Raw genomic sequence first — 9,819 nt, forward strand, 5'->3', positions numbered from 1 at the left:
CCCGCCTGCCACGGAGCCCGGTGCCCTGCCGGCCATCGGAGTAGAGTCTCTGCGAGCAAATCCCCAGCCCCTCTGTGACTCGCAGGCGGAGGAGCCCACATTCCTGCCCGGCAAAGGCCGCTTTAATCAAGGCTCCAGATCCTTCCTGAAGCTGCCTGGGGGGGACTGGAACGCTAAACACATTAGTGTGTGAGATTGAAAGGTAACACATTCTCATGGAAGCCCCGGAACAATGGGCTCGGGTCTGGGTTTCATTTGGAGGAACTGTGCAGTGGGAATTTCTCTAATCAAATAAAAGGAAAATGAAAAACTCTATCGTTCTCAAACTTTAATGCTCTTAATTACATTAATTTGAAAAACATACAAGGTCCTTCTGAGTACGGTGTGAGAGCTTGATAGGAGAGGAAGCTCGGCCCACTGGGGGAAGCGGCAAGGGTCCCATGGCCGTGAAAGATGTAGGGAGAGGCAGCCAGTGTGGCCGGCCCTGAAGGGTGGCCTGGCAGAGACCCAAGTGATAGGAGGCTTGGCCTCTGTCTCCCCAGGGCCCCTCCCAACCCTGGTATTTCCGGGGCCTCCATGGTGGCTGAAGTGGCTCGAGGGCCCCTTCAGGCCACTTGGCTTGGACCTGTTGCTGTCACTCACTCTTCCTCTGCCCAGGCCCGAGGAGGATGGGCAGGTCCTCTCTGCTCTGTCAGCGCCCACGGCCCAGGCCCAGCTGCTCGTCCTACGATGCACCCCACCCTGGATGCCTCTAGAAGCCCAAAGCCAAGCCTGCCCCTACTTTGCCTTCCGCCATGCCAGACTTGCACCCCTTCCTGCCAGACCTCTGCCTCCATAAAGCAGGGAGTAGAACGAAGCCACCCGCGTGAGGACGGGACGTCTGGCAAGGTGTCCCTGCAGCTCTCGATGCTGAGGAGTGCTGGTCGTCCTGCCCTGGCCCACCTGCTGCAGGGGAATGGCAGCTGTGGCTAGCAGGGGCTCCGGCCCCATTTCTCACCTGGAGTTTGAGGACCTGTCCACAGGGCCAGGGCTGAGAGTCAGTAGCGGCCCAGCAGAGAGCTGTGGGGCCTGGAGTCTCCTGAGCTTTCTGGGCTTGGCCGTTCCTCTAACTCGGATGAGAACTAAGGCTGTTTCTCAGAAAAGTGCAGACACACACCAGGCTGCCCCTGAACGCAGTTCTCACAGCCCCATCAACAGGGGAACATGCCATGTCATGACACAGCCTCCTGCGTCCCAGCAAGGAGGTCGTGCAGCCATCCCAGGGTGAGGCGGGAGGGATGCTGGGCACGGAGGGGTGAGGAGAGCTCTCTGGAGTTGAGGAGGATCTGAAAGACTGAAGCAGCTCAGGCCAGTGACACAGGGAGAGTAGTTCTGGCCACAGACCGGAACCGGGATGTGAGTGAACTCAGCCCTGCACGCTCAGCAGACGTGACGCTGAGGCACTCAGCCTTCATCCGCAGGCCAGCAGAGCCCCAGCAGGACTGTAGGGAGGGTTAAGTAAGGTACCTGTGTGCGGGACAAGCAGTAGCAACTCGCTAAATGCTGATTCCCCTCGGGGCTGCAGTCCTCAGGTGGCGATGCAGGGAGTGAGGGTCGGCAGCGTGTACATAAGAGTCATGTATTGTTTTTTCTTTTTCTTTTTTTAAAAATTGCTATAGGGCATGTGTGCTCACCAGAGACAGAGAGAGAGAAAGTGAGAAAGCAACCCCTGGGGAAATGGCTGTACTAATATTCCATCTCCTCCATTCTTCTCTTGGGATTTTGGGCATGCACGCACACGTGCCTAGCATGTTTTTCAGGTCACATTTTGGGCACGCATGCACACGTGCCTAGCATGTTTTTCAGGTCACGGGCCCGGGACTTGAACTGCATAATTGGCCATGTGGGAATCCAGCCGACCTAACGGCCACACCACCGGCAGGCCCTAGGGCTTCGTGTTCGGTGGCCACCGCAAAAGGCCCACTTTCCCCATCCCTTAGTTTCCTCCTGCATCACTTTATCTTGTGGCTTCCTCAACCTGGAATTCCCATCCTGCCCTTGAACTTGTACTAAACCCATGCCATCTCTTTCCTGCTCTTTGAAGCCCTGCGCAGCCCCTGGGAGAGCGGACTCCCCTGGGAGGTAGGCCGACGTGCCTTATGGTTCCCGTTTTCCAGAAAACCAAGACTGAGAAGTTGGTTGACTTTCCCAAAGTCACCCAGCAGCAGGATCAGATAATGGCCTCCGCTGCCTTGCACCTGTCCCATGCCGGGCCTGCGCTGGTCCCTGGCCGTGTGTGCTCCGTGCCGTCCACCGGCTCCCACGTGCCTTGGCTCCAGGTCCACATTCTTTCCCGGCACACACTGCCTCCCGAAGACGAGGATGGAAAACGAGGAGGCGTCCAGGGCTCTTTTTAGATCTTCCTTTGTGAAGAATGCTGTCAGCCGTCAGCCAACACCACTTACTCAGAGCTCCGGGCGTGCACTCCACAGGGAGACAGACCATGCCTGGGCGGGATGCGGGCCCTCAGGGCAGCCAGACTGGAAGCCCTCCTGGGGGACCTGGCGAGAGCAGGAGCAGTCCGCACCTCACAGGAGTTGTTCTCTGGCTGGCACTGGCACTAACCACCTCCAAGACCTTGAGTAGCGATGCCTCCCGGCCTCGATCTCCCATTTGTACTACAGGGGCTGGAAGCCCACGGCTCCCTGAGGACACTCCCCGGCCCAGGACTCTGGGAGCCTGACACTCTGAGAGTACCTGGGAGCAGGGAGGCAGTGACCAGCGGGAGTGCTCACGGAGGGGCCTTGGTCTGCTGGCCCTGCAGCTTCACTGCCTGCCCGTGCTCAGAACTCAGGAGGGGTGGGGATGGTCCGGGCTAAGGAGGGCCCTGGTTGAAGATGATTTACAAAAGCAGGACGGGCTCGGGTGAGCAGTCGAATGGTGTGCTGGGGAAATGGGCAGATGTGCTCCCTACGCTGGCAGGTTTATTTGTTTGTTTTTTTAAGAATTATTTTACTTCATCATTCATTTATTTTAATTTTACCAGAGAGAGACAGAGAGAGGGAAAGTGAGAAAGCAAGCTACCAGGTCTGGGATTTGAACCATGGATGACCATGTGGGAGTGTCCAGCGCCCTAATCACCATGTCACCTGTCAGTCCCCTGGCAGCTGTTATTTTTTAAGAACTTCTGAAGGCAGAGTCCTGGGAGGAGGCAATCTCATGGATGCGTCTCTCTTTTTTTTTTCTTTTTCTTTTTTTTGGAGAGGTTTTTGCTATAGGGCGCATGCGCTCGCCAGACAGACAGAGACAGAGAGATAGAAAGTGAGAAATCACCCCCAGGGGGGATGGCCACGCCGCAATCCCTTCTCCTCCATTCTCCTCTTGGGATCTTGGGCACGCACGCACACACACCCGGTGTTGAGTTTTAAGCCACCGGGTCCGAGATGCGAAATGCGGTCAACTACATGAGAGTCCAGCGACATAGCCATTACGCTAACTGCTGGTCCCATGGATGCATCTCTTCTGTGATCGGATCTAACCCTCCCATCTGAGCTGGTGGGGAAGGATATTGCTTCCCCCAAACCCTGGGTCTCCCCGCTGCCGCCATCCTGATCCCACAGTCTACGAGGTATTGGAGGTAAGGTCAGCTGGACGGGAAGCAAGCAGCGCAGCAAGATTCAAACCCAGGCTGGCGTCGTCTGTGCCTAGGTGCTGGTACCCGGCAACACCTCACACCTCAGGTCCGTCAGGGACAGGTGTGCTGGCAGTCGAGTGCCGACACCAGGGAAGCTGAGAGGGAAACCTCAATGAAACGGGTGCACGTGGAACACCGGTGTGCCTCAGTTAAGCAGATCCTTTATACCCAAATCTAAAAATAGCCTTCTCGATTGGAGCTCTTTCCCATATGAATTCATTCCCATATGAAAAAGAATCATTGGCTTTTTTCCTTGAAGAAGCCAACTCCATTAGTGCATTAAAAAAACGACTCAAGATGCCAAATGTGATTTCATATGCAATCCCCTCTCCTCACTCCCACCCCCAACATACTTCTCACTCCTGATCCCAAAGGAATACTCCGCCTTGCATAAAAAGAGGTTCGCCTGCAGTGAGGGGGCTGGTAACCAACATGGCAAACACATGTCCTGGATTTTCTGAGACCGGCTCACTTTCTAATATTAGGTTTCCATTGTCCCATGAGAATGCTTGGAACTATCAGGCCTTGGGGACTGACGCTTCGGGTTGTACAATATGGTCACCATGGAGAGGAGGACACTGATGTGACAAACCCATTTTCCAGTCTGGCAGGGCTAAGGGACAGGTCTGGTCAGAGACAGGGTGATAGTGGGGGGCCCAGAGCCAAGCCTATGAGGCAGGGGAAGCCACATGGGGTGAGGGGATGCTGGGTATGAGGTGAGGCTGCTGAGAGAGGAGCCCCGGGTTCCTGGGATCTATTAGTGAGCATGCCATGCAATACGGGCAGGCTGAGAAGAGGCAGGGCTCCCTCCTCGGGCACCCCTCTGCATGGAAGTGGGCGGGCGGGGCCCTGGAAGGTGGCCAGGGAAGAGCAGCTCCATGATTAAAGGGTTGGAGACCAGGACTTTGGAAGCAAAGCTGGGAAGGCTGGTTATTTATGCACTCAGCTCTGGGCCCTGCCCACCCCTCCACACCCTGCCACCCGGCAGTGCAGACCTGCGGCCCAGTCCTGGACCCCCCACTGGGCTCTGGCAAGGGTGGTGATGGGAGAAAAGGATCTCCAGAACATTGATGCAGCACCTGGGTTTGCTGGCAGGGGCTTTCCTTTCTTTTAAAGACTTATTAATTTATTTTACTTATTATCATTATTTTTAAAATTTGCTACGGGGCTCATGTACTCACTAGAGACAGAGTAAGACACGAGGTCTGGGAGTCCAGCCGTAGTGGGCTATGTGGGACTCCAGTGTCTTAACCACCATGTTAACTGCTGGCCTGCTGGCACGGGCCTTAACGTACATATGAGATAGATCCTCTCTGATCTTGTGGGGTAGGAATGACTAGCCCCATTTTATAAGTGGAGACACTGAGCTAAAATTCTTTGCTCAATGGGACCAGCAGTTAGCGTAATGGCTATGTCTCTGGACTCCCATGTAGTTGATCGCGGTTTGAGTTCCTGACCCGGTGGCTTAAACTCACGCCGGGTGTGTGTGCGTGTGTGCCCAAGATCCCGAGAGGTGAATGGAAGAGAAGAGATTGTGGCGTGGCCATCCCCCCAGGGGGTGATTTCTTGCTTTCTGTCTTTCTGTCTCTGTCTCTGTCTTTCTGGCGAGTGCAAGCACCCTATGGTAAAAAAAAAAAAAAAAAAAAAAAAATCATTTCTCAAGCTCAAAAAAAAAAAAAAAAAAAAAAGCAAATTCATTGCTCAAGGTCACATAGACAAGTGGAATAAAACTCAGGTCTTCTGATCCCATCTCATCACAGTGGAGACAGACATGGTGGAGGGCAGGAGTCAGAGGTGAGGGTGAGTGCGGGAACCTTTGACTAAGGTGGGCCAGCAGATGGCATGGAGGATAAGTCAGTCGGGTCTTACATGGCTGACTGTGTGGTTCAAGTCCCAGGCTTGAAAAACATGCTGGGCGTGTCTGTGAGTGTGTGTGTGTGTGTGTGTGTGTGTGTTGGTGTGCCCACAAATCCCAAGAGGAGAATGGGGGAAAGGGATTGTGAGTGGCTACCTGCCTCCTGCGGGCGCTTTCTCACTTTCCTCCTCCCTCTCTCTGTCCTGTCTCTGGTGAATTATGCACACTAAAACAAAAAAGAAAAAGAAGAACCTGATCAAGCCCCTCCAATGGCTGGCTTGCTTCCCCAGGGTTGTTTATAGCTGACATGATAGTCCTTAAAATAGTAATAATCGTAAGCACCTATCGCATGCCTGGCATTCTGATCCACACAGTTGCCCAAGGTAGGTCCTGTCACCCCCATTTTATTGAAGAGGAAACTGAGACTCACATGTTACGTGGCTCGCCCACAGTAACAGAACTAGCGAAGGCTAAAGCAGCCCCCCCCTTTTCTTTACTCATGATAGAGCATGTAGACACACATGAAGAGAGAGAGAAAGATGAGCCCCACGGGGTGCGGTCACGCCGCCATCCCCCTCCTCCAGCCCTCCGACCCATCAGATCCCGGGCCCCTGCACACGCCCAGCGCAGAAGCAGGTCTGAAACCTGGCTGTCTTCGAAGCCTATAGCCCTTCCGTCAAGCACCCCGTCACCCCGTCCCCTGCGGCACACACATTTGTTGCTGGCGCTGCTGTAGCTATGTGAGAGCAGTTTGGGGAGTGCCTTGGGTCGTTCTGAGAATGCCCCGAGAGCACTGGGGTTGCCCAGGAGGCTGCTGACTGGTTAGCTGGGCTCAGGCACTGCATACTAACTGGTGTCTGAGAGCTGCCTCAGGCTGCTTCCTTTGTGCGTTTTATTTCCATGTCAAATTCTGCCCACCCTCTAGTACGGAGCTGGAGGGTGCAGGGCTTCTTCCTCCACAGTTGTCCCCAACATCCTGGTCAGAGCCATGCGTGTCCTCTCTGAACTGTCGCCTGTTCGTGTAGCAGGTGGACCCTGGGCCTCCCATTTATCTGGCTCAAATGTTTGGAGGAGGATAGACCGAGTCATGTTTATGGAAGGGCTTCTGGGTGAGGTGTCCCAGTGGATTACAGAGCTCTAGCCTGGGACTGGAGTGAGTCCCAGAGAACTGCTGCTCTCCACAAACGGGGTGAGGGGGCAGTGAGGCTGGCCCGTCCTGTCCTCAGGCAGACACAGCTCCGGCCTTACCTCTGCTTTCCTTTGCCTTCCTTAGGGTCTTACATGCTGCCTTCATGTCTGGAGGCCTGGAGGTTTCTGGTGGGCATGCCATAATCCTTCCTGCATCCTACATGACTGTGGTTCTTCCAAGAGGCAGAATAAACTCGGGACCAGGAGTTCCGTCAGCCTGGGGTGTAGTGCCCTCTCAGCCAGTGTGCGTCCGTGTGACCTTGGTTAGGTCAGCTCTCCTCTAGGACTTTCAACTGGCCAATGGGGTTCAGGAAATACAAGGGTCCACAAGAGAGGGTCCCTGCTCTTAAGAAGCTGACAGTCCAAAAGAGACACAGTCACGTGAAAGGAGATTGTAAGCCGAGGTAGTTCTTCCTGCAGCAGAAGGATGAAGAGCACACAGAGGAAACAGGAAGGGACTGAGGACACAGTGACAACCTGCCTGGGGAGCTGGGAAGACCTAACTGCTGACCCTGAGCTTTATCGGCCTGAGTTCGATGCCCGAATACCCGAGCTGTTTCTGACTTCTGATAAAGAAGTGCCCTAGGTGACAACTGAGACAGAAACCAGAAAAGCAGGCCAGCAGGTGGCGTGGTGGTTAAGGTGTTCAATCCCACGTGGCCAATGGTGGTTCAAGTCCCAGCCTGGGGGCTTGAAAATCACACCAGGTGCATGTGTGTGCATGCCCAAAATCCCAGGAGGAGAAGGGATTACAGTGTGACCATCTTCCCAAGGAGGGTGATTTCTCACTTTCCCTCTCATCATCATCTCTCTCTCTCTCTCTCTCTGGCAAGTGTACATGCCCCATAAAACCTAAAAAAACAAAAGTGAACACAAAAACTAGAGAAGCAGGCCAAAGGAGGGAGTTGTGAGAAGAAGCAGTCAGTAGCATTAAGAGCAACTGGGATCAGTAAAGATGAAAGTGATGGGAAGTGAGAAAATGTTTGGAATCAAGAAAAAAGACTGGAAGGAAATATGCCAGCAACACTAATTGCAGATGCCTCCAGGTGCAATTTACATATAAGTGGTCCTTTCTGGCTCCCATGCACGGCTCTGTATGTGCCAACTATTCTACAATGAGCATGCATTTCATGATCAAGAAGGAGAACAATTGAACTTGTTTAAAAAGGAAGTCCTCAGTGACCTTGGCAAGAGCAGCAGATTTGGTAGTTGTGCCAAGGCCAGATTGCAGGCATTAAGGAAGTAGCGGGGGTGAGGAAGCCGAGAAGTGTGTGGGGGACCACTTGGAGACAGGCTTGGCAGCAAACGGAAGGACAGGGACAGCACCTGGAGACGGCAGGGCCAAGCAAAGATGCTTGCTCTTTATATAATGCAGGGGAGACGTTACGTAGTGATGGCATTTCCTGAAGGGAAAAACACAAGATCTTCTAAAGGACTTTTGTGTCTTTTCTGGATATGATACTCAGAAGAAGAACATTTACTGAAATTTCTGGGACTTCTTGTGGCTTGCGGGAACAACAATTTTTTTTTTTTTTTTAATATAACTGGGACTGTCCTGAAAAATCAAGGCTTTGTGGTTGTTGAAAGTTATGTGGCTTCTAGTCAGAAGGGAAGATCAAGAGGATGTTAAGAAGTAGGGAACACTCATGTTTAGAGTATCATCATCATTATTTTATGCATCATTATTTTATCACTATTGCTATTTTAAAGTTTATTTCTTTCATGAGAGTAAGAGAGAGAGAGAGAAAGACAAGCACCTCTAACCAGGCCTCATGCCACAACCCACCCCCAGCCTTCCCAGCTGACTGGGAAGCTGAAGCCGCTGTGTGTTCCGCATGGCATGAGCGGAAGCAGTCACGTGTCCCCTGATGGATGGGTGAATCCACAGACTGCGGTGTGCACAGACAACATTACCCAACCTTGAAAAGTAAGAAAATTCTGGCACATGTTGTAACATGGATGAACCTTGAGAGCATTATCGCGAGTGGAATAAACCAATCCCCAAAGGACAAATGCTATGTGCGTCCATGTCTATGAGGTACCTGGAGAAGTCAAATTCCTATCAACGGAAATAGTGGCGAGGCTGACTCCATAGCCTAGTGGTTAAGGAAGCCAGATCCCACATGGCCCACAATGGTTCAAATCCTGGCCCTGTAGCTTGAAAAACATTTGTGCATGCTCCAAATCCTGACAAGACAGAGACATTGTTTAGTGGGTATAGAATTTCAGTTTTAGAAAATTTAAAAAAGAGCTAGAGATGGATTGTGATGACATTGATTAAAAACAGTAAGAATGTGTGCGGTAGGCTGCGTACCAGCGAACATCGCCGGTTTCTCAGAAAGCAAACAATTACACAATGCCAAAGGCCACAATTGGTTTCCTTCAAAAACTTGACCTTCAAAACCATACTCTGATTGGCTACTAGAATCCCTCAGATTTGCATATCCGGCACCTCATGATTGGTCCAAAAGCAACCAATCATAACCCACCTTTTACAACCAATCATAGCCCACCAGCATGTATATAACCACAATGCCTGGCCCACAATCGCCAGAGGGCCAGGAAGACGACACAGACGACCAGGAAGATGACACAGATGACCCGGAAGACCCTGAAGAGTTGTAACACCGCATCATCTCCGGACAACCCTGAAGAGTTGTGATACCATGTCGTCTCTGTGCTGTACCATGCTGCCCACAATAAACAGACTACCCTGAAGACACTGTGTCGTCTCCATGTTGTAACACTGCGCCGCTTGTCCCGGCTCTCACTCCTTCCCTCAGGAAACCTGTTCGACTGTCCCCCCGGGTCAGGACACGTGGCACCCAGACAAGGGACCTGAGTATGAAGGATCCAGTGAAGAGCACCTGAGGAGGGGACGGCAGAGAATCATTCCGAGAAAGGATGGCAGAGAATCGTCCGGGAGGGGATGACAGAGAATCGTCCCGGTAAGTAACAAAAGTCGCTTACTTATAAGTAATAAGGGTAATTATGGGACAAGTAATAAGGGTAATAATGAAACAAGAGCTTAGTCAGCATGAACAAGAGCTTAGTCAGCACAAACAAGAGCTTAGCACGAATTATTTGTTCAGGGCTTGAAAGA

This window comes from Tupaia chinensis, unplaced genomic scaffold (genome assembly GCF_000334495.1).
Source record: "Tupaia chinensis unplaced genomic scaffold, TupChi_1.0 Scaffold000708_1, whole genome shotgun sequence".
NCBI classification, from domain to species: domain Eukaryota; kingdom Metazoa; phylum Chordata; class Mammalia; order Scandentia; family Tupaiidae; genus Tupaia; species Tupaia belangeri.